Source organism: Montipora foliosa, chromosome 10, assembly GCF_036669935.1.
Source record: "Montipora foliosa isolate CH-2021 chromosome 10, ASM3666993v2, whole genome shotgun sequence".
Taxonomy (NCBI): Eukaryota; Metazoa; Cnidaria; class Anthozoa; order Scleractinia; family Acroporidae; genus Montipora; species Montipora foliosa.
This window is the reverse complement of record NC_090878.1, coordinates 22430797-22443296: the sequence shown is the minus strand read 5'-3', so window position 1 is coordinate 22443296 and position 12500 is coordinate 22430797. Positions and strand designations below refer to the sequence as shown.

The window sequence follows — 12500 nt, the reverse complement described above, 5'->3', positions numbered from 1 at the left end:
GCAAAGTTTCCATGTCTTGGTGCAAAACCGGACAATTAGCTGTTTAATGAGATTTGAATTACTAACAGTTGATTTCACTTCCTATGTATCTCCTTACAACTCACAGCGGATGCATTTCTGTCACCGGTATTCTCCGGTCTACATTGTATGAAAATTAATGGCACTTAAAATGCTTGGAAAATGGTTCCTCAAAAAATTGAATTTCATGTGCTTTCTGGTTAATTTCTTTTTAAGATTTGGGAGAGTTTCCACACCAAGTGCTGGAAATAAGGCAGTTTCATCCAAATTTTAGTGATTTACGGACGATTCACAATTTGACCGAAATCACTTTCATCCCTTGTCTATTTTTATTTTGTTAGTGACCACTAGTTACAAGCCCACAGCCATTACTGTATGCGGCTTTTGTTTCGCGGATAGGATATAGCACGATCGTTTGTATGTGGTTTGATTACATACGGTGTTTCAAATCAACAGCGACAAAATGGTCAAATAGGACTCCTTTAATTGCTCCTGTGCTGATATTGACTCAGAGCAACTTCTTAAAAAAAAGAAGCTAGAATAAGAAAAGTTTGATGCGTCTTGACAAGCAGCAATGTGTGATTTCGTGTATTAACAATATTCATGGAAAAATTCCTCCATTCCAATTGGTTAGCAGTTTTGCACTGCAAAAGGAGGTAACAAACCAAGTATTCTGATTGGTCAGTGATCAATTGAAAGAAACTCACAGATAACCACCCAAATGCAAGCCGTGTTACACTGTACCTCATTCATAACCCATGATAGACCTACGTTATTATGATAAGTTATGATAATTTTCATGTATAATTATAATTATTAATAAGTAATCACAATGATTTTTCTGGTGTAATTTGGACTAAATAAGCAGTTGTAAATGTTTGCAAAGACTACGTGTACAAATTGCACTCCCCCTTTATTTGGTCTTTGAGAAAAGTTGCTCTTCAAAATCATGTGATTATACCTGAATAAAGCAATTTGCTGTCTCTTTATACCAACTTGTCATACCAGGATCTTTTGTTTGTTTGTTTCTGCTGACGTTGTAGTCGATGATTGTGTTATGGCAATTGAGGTTATAATGCAAAAGCTCATTATCTGTGATGTAAAGCATTACAAATTGTGAACTTGTGAACCTGAAGTAAACGCAAAAGATAATAATTAATACGGTGAACAAGAAAGCCAAAACAGGAAATAAAATAGTCTAAGAATAGTTGTGATAAAAAGTGGATAGTTGTTGGTGGTGGACAAAACAGTCACTAGTACTGAACCCCAGTTCATGGACTATCCAGACGGACTACCCAAATGGACTACCCTAGCTAAAAATGGACTAACTCTTAAAAATACCATTGGAAATGAGTACTGTTGAAAGAACTGAATTGATTATTAATTTATTCTTAAATTGCACACACCTTGTTTATCTTCGTCAGCATGGCCGCATGCAACTAAATCCAGGAATTGCACCGGTTTCACTTCACTTACCTGTTGTGAAACATTCTGTATTTCAAGAGTCATGACAGGCCCTAGATGACTGCAGGTGTCCGTAAACATGTGAAGACTTGTCCGACAATTATTATAATAAAACAAAGCACTGGATTGAACCGTTTGTGTTCTTGTTTTTTTTTTTGAAAGGTCAACCCATGCAAATGAGCAGAATGAATCATCCTCGAGTTCCTGTCCCACCGGTAGGAAACAATAATTAAAAAAAGACAAAAGTGGCTCTTTTTGGTGATGGTCTTCAGATGAGTACAGTAGTACAGTACATGATATATGAAGTGAATCATATTTTGAACTGCGATATGAAATTAAGTGAAGCTATGATCCTCGCAGTTATGAATGCAATTAATCAAATCAATATAAATTATGATTCATTTCATATATCATTTCCTACAATGAAATTAGCAAGCTATTTTAAACTGATGTTATTGGGGACATACACTATTATAGTTTTTGAGTGCAGGACCCATTCATCCCTGAAGTGGCCCCCATTGATGATTCAAATCAATCTTCTTGCATTGGACACTGAGTAAAATCTATAAGTATTATTCTTAGGAGGGAAAGGGCCTCAGTGCTTCCAGTGTTTTAGTATGTTTTACTCTGAGTAGTGGGTTATTTTCACCATCATGGTAGTAGCCAGCTGCCTTCTACTGATGATAGGGATGGGAAAACTATCATACTGTAATGTACTGTTCAATGTACTGTACATGGACTTGTTTGGGATTTTTGTTAAGATAAAAAATTAAAACTAATAATTATAAAATTTATCTAAATAATAAATAAATAAATAAATATATATATATATAATTTATATAATACACAGTACTGTGCAAAAAGAATGCAAACGAGTTTTGATAAAATGTTCTCTCAATTTCGGGGGAAGAAGTGTGATTTTTCGGCCGAAATTTCTTTGAAATTTCGCTGAGCCACACAAATTCGAACGCGGGACAACATTTTGTAAATCTAACAACAAAATTTCAGTTGGAGTTTGTACGTACTGAAACGAAAATTTGCAATTTTTAACAACGAAATTTCGGTTCGAGTTTGTACGTACTGAAACAAAAATTCGTAAATCTAACAACAAAATTTCGGTTGGAGTTCGTACGTTTACTGAAACGAACATTCAAGAACTTAATCGAAATATCGTAATCCTAAAGCTGCGGTTACACAAGCAACTTTTTGCTCGTGCTGGTGATGCAATTTTTTTCAAATTTTGTCGCGTCGCCAGCGCGCGATGAAAATCGCAAGTGTAGCCACCCTTAAACTGGCAACGCGACAGCAGAAAAAGTCGTTGAAAAAAAATCGGCACTTCAAGGGTGGCTACACTTGTGATTTTCATCATGCCGGTGACGCGACAAAACTTCAAAAAATGGCATCACTGTTGCGAGCAGAAAATCGCTCGTGTAGCCGCGGCTTAAAACCAAATTTCGTAAACCTTTGGTTAGCGTTTCGCATTTTAATGAATGAATGGAATCAACGTACAACTGTACTCTTCTCTCAACCTTGAGTGTAAACACGACAAACCAAACCTAACAATAATATTCTTCTTGGTTTTCATGTCACGCAAGTACCACGCAAAGAAAAAAATAAAATCGCTTACCATTCAACAAATTAAGTCAAGAAATTGACATGTTGTAGGAGGGTAATAAATCATGAGCGTGTAAAAGTTTTAGGGCGGTGCGATAATCCAAACTCTAGTTATTTGGCAATAGACACTTCTCTTAACAGATTGGTTTTTCAGGACTCGAAAACACATTGGGAATCGACATTTTTGTGACGTTTCTTAGAAGCAATCCAGATGTCACACATTGACTGAATTAGAAAGATTGTAAAAGAAAGATTGTAAAAACGCTTCCTTTACCATGAATAATCTGCCTGCTTAATCTTTTGGCGAAAGCGATGATGTTCCCCTTTTTTTCTGTAATTTGTAAGGGTATTTTGGCAGATGTAAATGAGAGTAAGGAAGTTTCCAGTTTTTAATAGAAGCATTCCCGAATGTTATCTTCTTTACCAACAATAAGAATTTTAAAATCCCAGAGACTTTTGCTGAAAGCTCTCGTAAGTGACACGACCACCCTCCCTTGTTTTTAATTTTGGTCTGGTGAGAATCGGCTCACGTAAGTGACCGGCTCTTGTTGCGACCACTCTCACAAATTCCCGGCTTGGTCACTTATGAGGGGTTCGACTGGCCTTTTTCGAACGTTAACTTAAATGTACTGCAAAAGGCAAATGCTCGCTGCGAACTTTCAATAAGCACTCTTGAAATTTTGCTATCTCAAGATGAAATTTCGCTATGTCACGACGAAATTTCGCTATGATACAACAAAATTTCAGTCGAATATTCGCGTGGCCGTTGCAAATTTTCGTTTTGATTGAAACAATTGGCATTTTGAATTTCGACGAATTGTGAATGAAAATTCGTTTTGCCTGAAATTTTGTTATATTTTGTCGAAAAGTAGCGAAAAATGCCGAAAAGTGCGAAATTCGTTTGCATTCTTTTTGCACAGTAACTGTATATTATATATAATTATTTATTGTTCAACTTGATGAATATCATCAAATTATTATTATTATTATTATTTTTACTATTATTATTGATATTACTTTCAATTATTTATATATTGTCTAAAAATTATCTGATTCACCAAATTGTTGCACACAGAAATTTGTACACTGTACGCTAGTTGTATGTACGTATTGGCAGTTGTTTTTTAATTTCTCCTAGCTAATGTGTCTGTCTTTAAAGATAAAAGATTGGCTCAAAGAACATCTATAGCCAGAAAGAGCTATTTACTGTACATTATACACTTAATGTAAGGTCCCGAGGGAAACAGTTAGTTTAATTTGTTTCCCCGAGAGTCCTCATGTTTCCTGAGACGAAGTCGAGAGAAACATCAGGACTCGAGGCAAAACAAAACTAACTAGTTTCCCGAGGGACCAGACATTAAGGGCTTTGTTATAATTAAGACTTTTCCTGCAACAATCGCAGCAAAACATCCCGAGCGGGTAACTGCTGTGGAATTGTATCCCGGTCGGGATACATTTGAATTTTTTTCAGGGCCATGTGACCAAGAATCAACCAATCACAGTGCTTGTTTTGTAGAGCGAAAGTTTAGGTATTTAACAATGTAGTCTTGTTATAATATTAATACAGTTGTTTCCTTTCCATAGAACTATGGTGGGATGCGGCCCCCTCCTAACAGCTCAGTAGCACCTGGGGTGAACATGCCAATGTAAGTCTTCCGTTAGTACAGTAAGTAGTCAAATTCATGTGCACCACTTACCCAAGCTTTTGAGACTTGATAATGCAGGTGCACTGCTGTGGTTTGGCAGACACTGTTATGCAATAAAACAAAGAATTTTCTTCCTTCCACTTTACAGCGCGACACTCGAACCATGAATGGTTGAGACTTTTTTTTGCATTTTTCCCCAACACTGACCAATCAGAAACGTTCTGGAAAACAATAACTTTGACATTCTTTTGCGACGTCCAATCATAAAGCTGGCTTAAATTCTAAACAAGTCATGGACTACGGACCAGCCAATTCCGAGGCTAAGAACGACTTCTTGGTCAGAATTTCTTTTTCGTAATTGATCGAATTGGAATGCACAATTATTATTATAGAAGTCTTCCACCAACACTACATGTATGTTAGGGCACTGTAATGTTAGGATCAATAATCAACTTGGCCTACATGTATATGATAAAGGAAGCGCTTTACCTCAGATGTACTGGGAACATTAATCCTCAATCTCCACCACGATGGGCTTACGCAACAAAAGATTGCTGACACTGTACGGGTCAGTGTAGGATACGTAAAATTATGAAACCAACAACACTTCTCTGCCCGGTTATAATTATGTCAAAGTCAACAGACCTACATCGAAATTATCATCCACACCTGCCATCTTCTTTTCAAGAAAGAGAGTTTCCCACCATAAAAATCAAGATTTGAGTCTGTGAACTATCATAGGGTTTTAGTTGCCAGGGGTAAACGTGAAATGTATGGCAAAAAAAGTCTACATACATCTTTATCGAGTTATTGCTCTTGATGTTTGAGTTGCAGGAAAAAAAAATGTGTTGAAGTTCTATTAATTTTGGTTATTGGCAAATGCCAACACTTCTCATCTCATCAAATGAACAAACAAGTCCGTTAGTTACCTTGTACCTTGTGTGCCATCAATGCGAACTGGAACCCCAGGGAAAGATGAAATGACAGGATCAATAAATAAATTTTATTAATTTCAATGTAATAAATTATGTTGATATACAGTATGGCATTCTCTGTAGTTGTCTTTACAGCTGATATCCCTTTAAAAGCAATGGAAATTGAGGCCATTTTAGTTTGTTTTTCTTTGGTACTGGGGGAAGCAGACAAAAACGTAACTTGTCATTTTACTAGCAAGTGTAAACAGGCGATGATTGACTTTCAGAAAAATATCACTCTGGTTTCTCTGCCAGTTTAGTCACCATTTCACTGCTATTTTCAGTCAAGAAAGCTTTAACAGACTAATAATAACATTATTAAAACTTTCTCTTGTTACAGTGCAACGTGCCTTACCATGGCCACCCAACAAAGTTTTTTTTACAAATTGTCCGTCAATCAGGATGTGTAAATTTGATTGACAGTGACGCCTCCTTGCAAAGTTTGCACTGTTGTAAGTTGAACACCGTTGCATGGGTTTTTGAGTTGACATATTTATACGTAATTTTCAAATGTGAAAATTTGTTGGGTGGCCAGGATAAAGCATGTTGCACTGTAAGTCCATTTTTGAATTTCTGTTGCTACACAATAATAAACAATTATTGGATGAGGTTGAGCATGATGTCATGAATTATCAAAACCGAGGTCTGTGTTATCTGCCGAAGCCTTTGGCTTCGGCAGATAACACAGACATGAGGTTTTGATAATTCATGATATCATGCAAAAACCGAATTCAATAATTGTTTTATATATAGTTAAATGGAATTTAACATAGTTAACGACTAGGAGCTAGTCTGGTCAGTAGTGTTTTGCAGGCGGTTGTTAGTGTCTTGGCCGTCTGGTAGCGTTGGTCAGCATTTTGGTGCGTTCTGTAGCGTTTGTTATAGTTACATGGTTCACGACCGGGAGCTAGTCCGGTCAGTAGCGCCTTGCAGGCGTTTGTTAGCGTTTTTTATGCGTTTTTGTAGCGTTTGCAGCACTCTTTAGGTTGTGGGAGCCCTGGGGCTGACATGGTTCAGCGGTATTCCTGCGTAGTGCATGCGTTGTTGTCCAATGTGCTTGCAGCGTGTTTGTTGCTCTGTTGGCGTGGCATTGTGAGTCAGATCAGGAGTTTAGTGGTTCTCGGCGTTCTTCTTCTCGCTTCGTTGGCTGTCTCGGTTGCTGTCCAGGTTGAAATAGAAGTTCTTCGATCCTCGACCGTCTCCATCTCGTCTTCACCGCCGTGTTGTGGTTCGTCTTACCTTTTCTTGTTCCTGTTCCGATAGTCGGCTCGTCGCTCAGATAGCGTGGCGTTTCTTTGGCGGGCTTCGCGTAGCGGTTCCCAGTTGTGGTCATCAAGGATAAAACAACAACAACAACAACAACAAAAAAAAAAAACACAAGAACTTCTTCTGTCATCGACCGTGGTTTCCCCGCCCTCTGTCGTGTTTGTTGGTTTGTCTTTACTCGCTCATCGCTCTTTCGTGCCTTGGACCATCGTGTGCTCCGATACGTTAGCGTGGCGTTTATTTTGGCGGGCTTAGTGTAGCGGTTCCCAGTTGTGGTCAACAAGGAATAACATCTAAGGATTTCGTCAGTCATCGACCGGGATTTTTCTTCGGCGGCTGTCGTGTTTGTTGGCTTGTCTTTCTTCACTCGTCGCTCTTCCGTCCCTGGACCATAGTGTGCTCGCCGATACGTTAGCGTGGCCAAAGGATTTCGTCCTTCCTCGCCCGTGGTTTTTTCTCGCTCTCTGTCGTGCTTGTTGGTTTGGTTTTCACTTGTATTTCGTGGTCGCCTCTACCTCGCTCGTTGCTGGTTGGTGTTCGATTGTACATCATGCCTAACCCACCTCGTTCAACCAACAATAGCTTGTCCGCTGGACTTCGTTCGGAGGACATACCTCTCTTGTCCCCCGCGCCGATGGTGGTTTCTACGGCTCCCTCTGGCCCTGTGGCGCCTTTGGCCGTTGATTCGATCGCCGAGGCTGTTGTTCGCGCGCTTGGAAGCACCCTTCCGATTATCATCTCTTCAATTCAAGGGAGCACCCCCTCGCCATTACCCCCCTCCGTCCCTGGCACTTCTGTTGGCGTCACTCCATCTAGCTCCTCCGGATCGACTGCTGTTTCTTGTGATGTCAATGTCTCATCTATGGCTTTTGGGGCATCATCAGGTACGTTTACTTTGCCTGCCTTCATTCCTACCTTTTCTCCTGTGTCGGCCATCACTGACTCAAGCTCGGCTCGCTTCGTGGCCCCCATCACCTCTCTATTCGCGAGTCCCAGTGTATCCGGCAGCCTGCCAAGTTTTGGTAACTCTGGCTCAGTGCCTGCGTCTGAGAAGGCTTTCATTGTTGGTCCTGGTCATGCACCAGTCCCGGCGAAATTGGCCAAGAAGATCATGGAGGGCCAGTTCGTGGAGTTGGCGGATCTACTTACAGTCAATCTCCGAGCTGGGGATCAGGAATCACAGACCTTCCTGGAGGGTAAACTCCTGGTGTCCAACGTAAAACGCAGGCAGGTTGAAATCAAGGATATTCTTACTTGGACTGAGGCCTTCACGATTTTCCAGCTGGTCCTGTGTCCCTCTCACCCCCTGCGTTGGTTAGACTTGACCAGATATAAGCTGCTCATTATTCAAACAGCCCGCCAATATCCAGGTCTGGCTTGGCTTGAATACGATCTGGCCTTCAGAAGGGATGCTGCTACCTCGGGCCTTACGGATTGCTCCAAAATGAATTTGGATCTGTATAGTTTTCATTTGCGTTTGCCAGCATCGTCCTCACTGCAACCAAGGCCGTCTTCCCTTTCCGGGTTTCCTCAGTCTTCCTCAGACAGCCCAGACTCCCACCGACGCACACCATTCTGCCATTCCTGGAATGAAGGGAAATGTCGGTGGCCATTTGGGAGGTGCAAGTTCCGCCACAACTGCAGCAATTGCGAGGGAGAGCATACCAAGGCTAACTGCCCCTTTCCCCGCTCAGCTGGATTTCGTTCCCGTTCCCGCTCCCCCTCCCCTGGAGGGATAAGGGGACAGTACTGAGGGGCGAGGTACGCCCAGTGTTGTGTTTGTACATAGTTTTAGTGATGTGATTGCGTTGCCTAGCCAGCCAAATGGATTGCCTCAGCTGGCAAAGTTGTCTTGTCCTGTTCCAGTTTCAGTTCCAGTCTCAGTTCCCGTTTCTGTTCCCGTTAAGCCCAGCGTTGCAGTTGTCTCTTTTGCCCCGTTATCTCCGGTTTCTCAGGTCACACCATTACAGTTGGATCAATTTCAAGCCGAATTATGCCACCATCCCAACAAGTCAGCTGTGGCATTTGTGACTTCTGGCATACGGGATGGATTTCGGATAGGCTTTGACCCATCCTTGGTGTCCCTCAAATCTGCATCTTCAAACATGCGTAGCTCTGCTGAGCACCCATCAGTGATTGACTCCTACTTGCAAGCTGAAGTCTCTTCTGGCAGGGTGGCAGGTCCTTTTCCAGTGCCCCCGCTTCCGTCATTGCACATAAGTCGTTTCAGGGTGATCCCCAAAAATAATCAGCCTGGGAAGTGGCGTCTCATTTTAGACCTATCATCCCCAGCGGGGCAAAGTGTCAATGACGGCATCCCTAAGCCGCCATTTACAATTCAGTATGTGTCGGTGGATGCTTTCATTGATGGCATAATGTCTCTGGGTCGAGGAACGTTAATGGCCAAGTTCGACGTGGCCAGTGCATATCGGAATGTGGCTATCCACCCGGACGATCGCCCCCTTCTTGGCATGAAGTGGCGTGGGCAATATTTTGTGGATTTGGTGCTCCCTTTTGGGCTGCGTTCAGCACCATTTATTTTCACCGCCATTGCAGACCTGGTTGAATGGATCCTGGTTCACAATTATGGGGTTACATTTCTCCGCCATTACTTGGACGATTTCCTCACTTTGGGCCCACCGGCGTCCCCTGTGTGCCACAACAACCTTCAAACCTGTGTTCATCTGTGTACAAAACTTGGCCTTCCCCTTCATCCAGATAAGTTGGAGGGGCCCGCGACTCGTCTTACAATCCTTGGGATTGAACTTGACTCTGAGACCCTTCAGGCTCGCCTTCCGACTGACAAGAGAGATAGGATTGTTTCACTGTTAGATGAGTGGTCGGCAAAACGTTTTTGTAAACGTCGCGAGCTGGAGTCCCTGATTGGCCATCTCCATCACGCCTGCAAGGTCGCCCCACAGGGTAGGACATTCCTTCGCCGGATGATCGACTTGCTTTGTGCCTTTCGGCGTGATGATCACCCCATTAGACTTAACCAGGAATTTCGGCGGGATTTAACCTGGTGGCGGGAACTGTTCCAAACTTGGGATGGCCTCAGTTTTTTCTGCATGCCCACATGGGCACCTCTCCCGGACTTCCAGGTCTCATCGGATGCAGCTGGCTCTTTGGGCTATGGAGCTATTTTTAAATCCCACTGGTTTGCTGGTGCCTGGTCAGCTGCACAAAGTTCCTCATCTATAGCGTACAAGGAGCTCTTCCCAATTGTGGTAGCAGCATATCTGTGGGGCCGTCAGTGGGTATCTCGGCGGGTCGAGTTCTTTTGTGACAATGAGTCTGTGGTGGCTGTACTTAAGTCTGGCACCTCGCGGGACAAAAACTTAATGGTGTTGCTGCGTTATTTGACTATGTTGGCCATCCGTCATTCCTTCTCATTTACAGCTTCATCTGTTCAAGGCAAAGCTAATCCAGTTGCTGATGCACTCTCTCGATTCCAATTTCAGCGGTTCAGACGCCTGGAGCCACAGGCCGACCCAACCCCATCTCCTATTCCTGCCTCCCTTCTGGCAGCGCTTCAGATGCCTTGACTCAGAAGTGTCGGTTCTTACTTACCCAAGGTCTTGCCCCTTCCACCCGACGAGTGTACCGATCCGCCCAACGTCGATTTACAGACTTTTGCCGCCAGGATGGTCGTGCAAACCAGGATGGCTCCATCCCCCCAGCCACTGAGGAGACTCTCATGCGCTTTGCTTCCTTCCTGGCCGACAACCTGAACCATTCCTCCATCAAGGTCTATCTATCAGCAGTGCGCTCCCTTCACATTGACCATGGCCTTCCCGATCCGCTAGTCAACTGTCTTCGTTTGCAGCGTCTGCTAAGGGGCATTAAGCGAGTTCAAGGTCCAGTGTCACCCAGGCGCCTACCTATCACAGTTGATCATCTGAAGGTCATTCAGTGCTCTTTGGACCTGTCTACTAGAGACCATGTGATGTTGTGGGCTGCGTGCTGCTTGGCATTTTTTGGGTTTTTGCGTGCGGGCGAATTCACGGTCAACTCGGCATTCGATCCTCACACCCATATGACTGTTAGCGACCTGCAAGCGGACTCCTTGGTGAATCCCTCTTGCTTCAAAGTCCGTATCAAGTGTTCCAAGACAGACCCCTTCCGTGTGGGTTGTGATATCTACTTGGGGCGTGGCTCGGGCTCTGTGTGCTCCATAACAGCGTTGGGCACTTACTTGTCTCTGCGTGGGTCTGCTCCAGGGCCCCTGTTCTTGTTTAGTGACGGTCGTCCTCTTACCCGGCAGCAGCTATCATCCTTTTTGCAGTCTATCCTACATGGGGCTGGGTACTCCGGCTCCTACTCCGGCCATAGTTTCCGGATTGGGGCGGCGACAACTGCAGCGGCACGTGGTGTTCCGGATCACCTGATCAAAACCTTGGAGCGTTGGTCGAGCGAGGCATACCAGATCTATATCAGAACCCCAGTTAGTTCCATTGTCCGTGTTTCCTCCCAGTTGGTGGCGTAACAGGTAGTGGATTACTCTGGTTACCAGCGGGGGTGGGTGCCTCAGGTTTGGGCTATTGGGGGCTTAGGCCTAGTTGCCCCGAGCCCCCTTGCTCCGGGTCCTTCCTACCCGGAGATCCCTTCGGCATGGCGCAGGGGGCTCGTGGCTTGGTTGCGGGTTGGGCAGGCCAGTCGGGTGTTCTAGCGCCTTGGGGATGTGACTTCGGTTTCAGCCCCCAGGCTTCCTGGGCACCTACCCTCCACTAGCGACGCAGGCGTTAAATATAGTTAAATGGAATTTAACATAGTTAACGACTAGGAGCTAGTCTGGTCAGTAGTGTTTTGCAGGCTGTTGTTAGTGTCTTGGCCGTCTGGTAGCGTTGGTCAGCGTTTTGGTGCGTTCTGTAGCGTTTGTTATAGTTACATGGTTCACGACCGGGAGCTAGTCCGGTCAGTAGCGCCTTGCAGGCGTTTGTTAGCGTTTTTTATGCGTTTTTGTAGCGTTTGCAGCACTCTTTAGGTTGTGGGAGCCCTGGGGCTGACATGGTTCAGCGGTATTACTGCGTAGTGCATGCGTTGTTGTCCAATGTGCTTGCAGCGTGTTTGTTGCTCTGTTGGCGTGGCGTTGTTAGTCGGATCAGGAGTTTAGTGGTTCTCGGCGTTCCCTCCCTATCCCCCCCCTTTTTTTTTGTGTGTGTGCTGTTCTTTTTTTTTTGTATTCCTTTTTTTTTTGTGTTCCTTTTTTTTTGTTCTTTTTTTTTGTATTCCTTTTTTTTGTGTGTTGTTCTTTTTTTTTTTTTTGTATTTTCTTTCTTTCTTTCTTTATTATTTATTTTTGTTTCCACTGAGCTATCTGGCTCAAGTGTGACGGGTGCCTTAGGGGGGCCTGGCGCGGGGGGCTCGTGGCTTGGTTGCGGGTTGGGCAGGCCAGTCGGGTGTTCTAGCGCCTTGGGGATGTGACTTCGGTTTCAGCCCCCAGGCTTCCTGGGCACCTACCCTCCACTAGCGACGCAGGCGTTAATATACATTTTTCACATACAGTACATGTAATTCA

At 43.8% G+C, this 12500-nt stretch overlaps 1 pseudogene; it reads left to right on the top strand.

Moving 5' to 3' along the window:
* The window catches only part of LOC137973816 (single-stranded DNA-binding protein 3-like), a 43381-nt pseudogene that overhangs the window by 19476 nt on the left and 11405 nt on the right, over positions 1-12500 (top strand).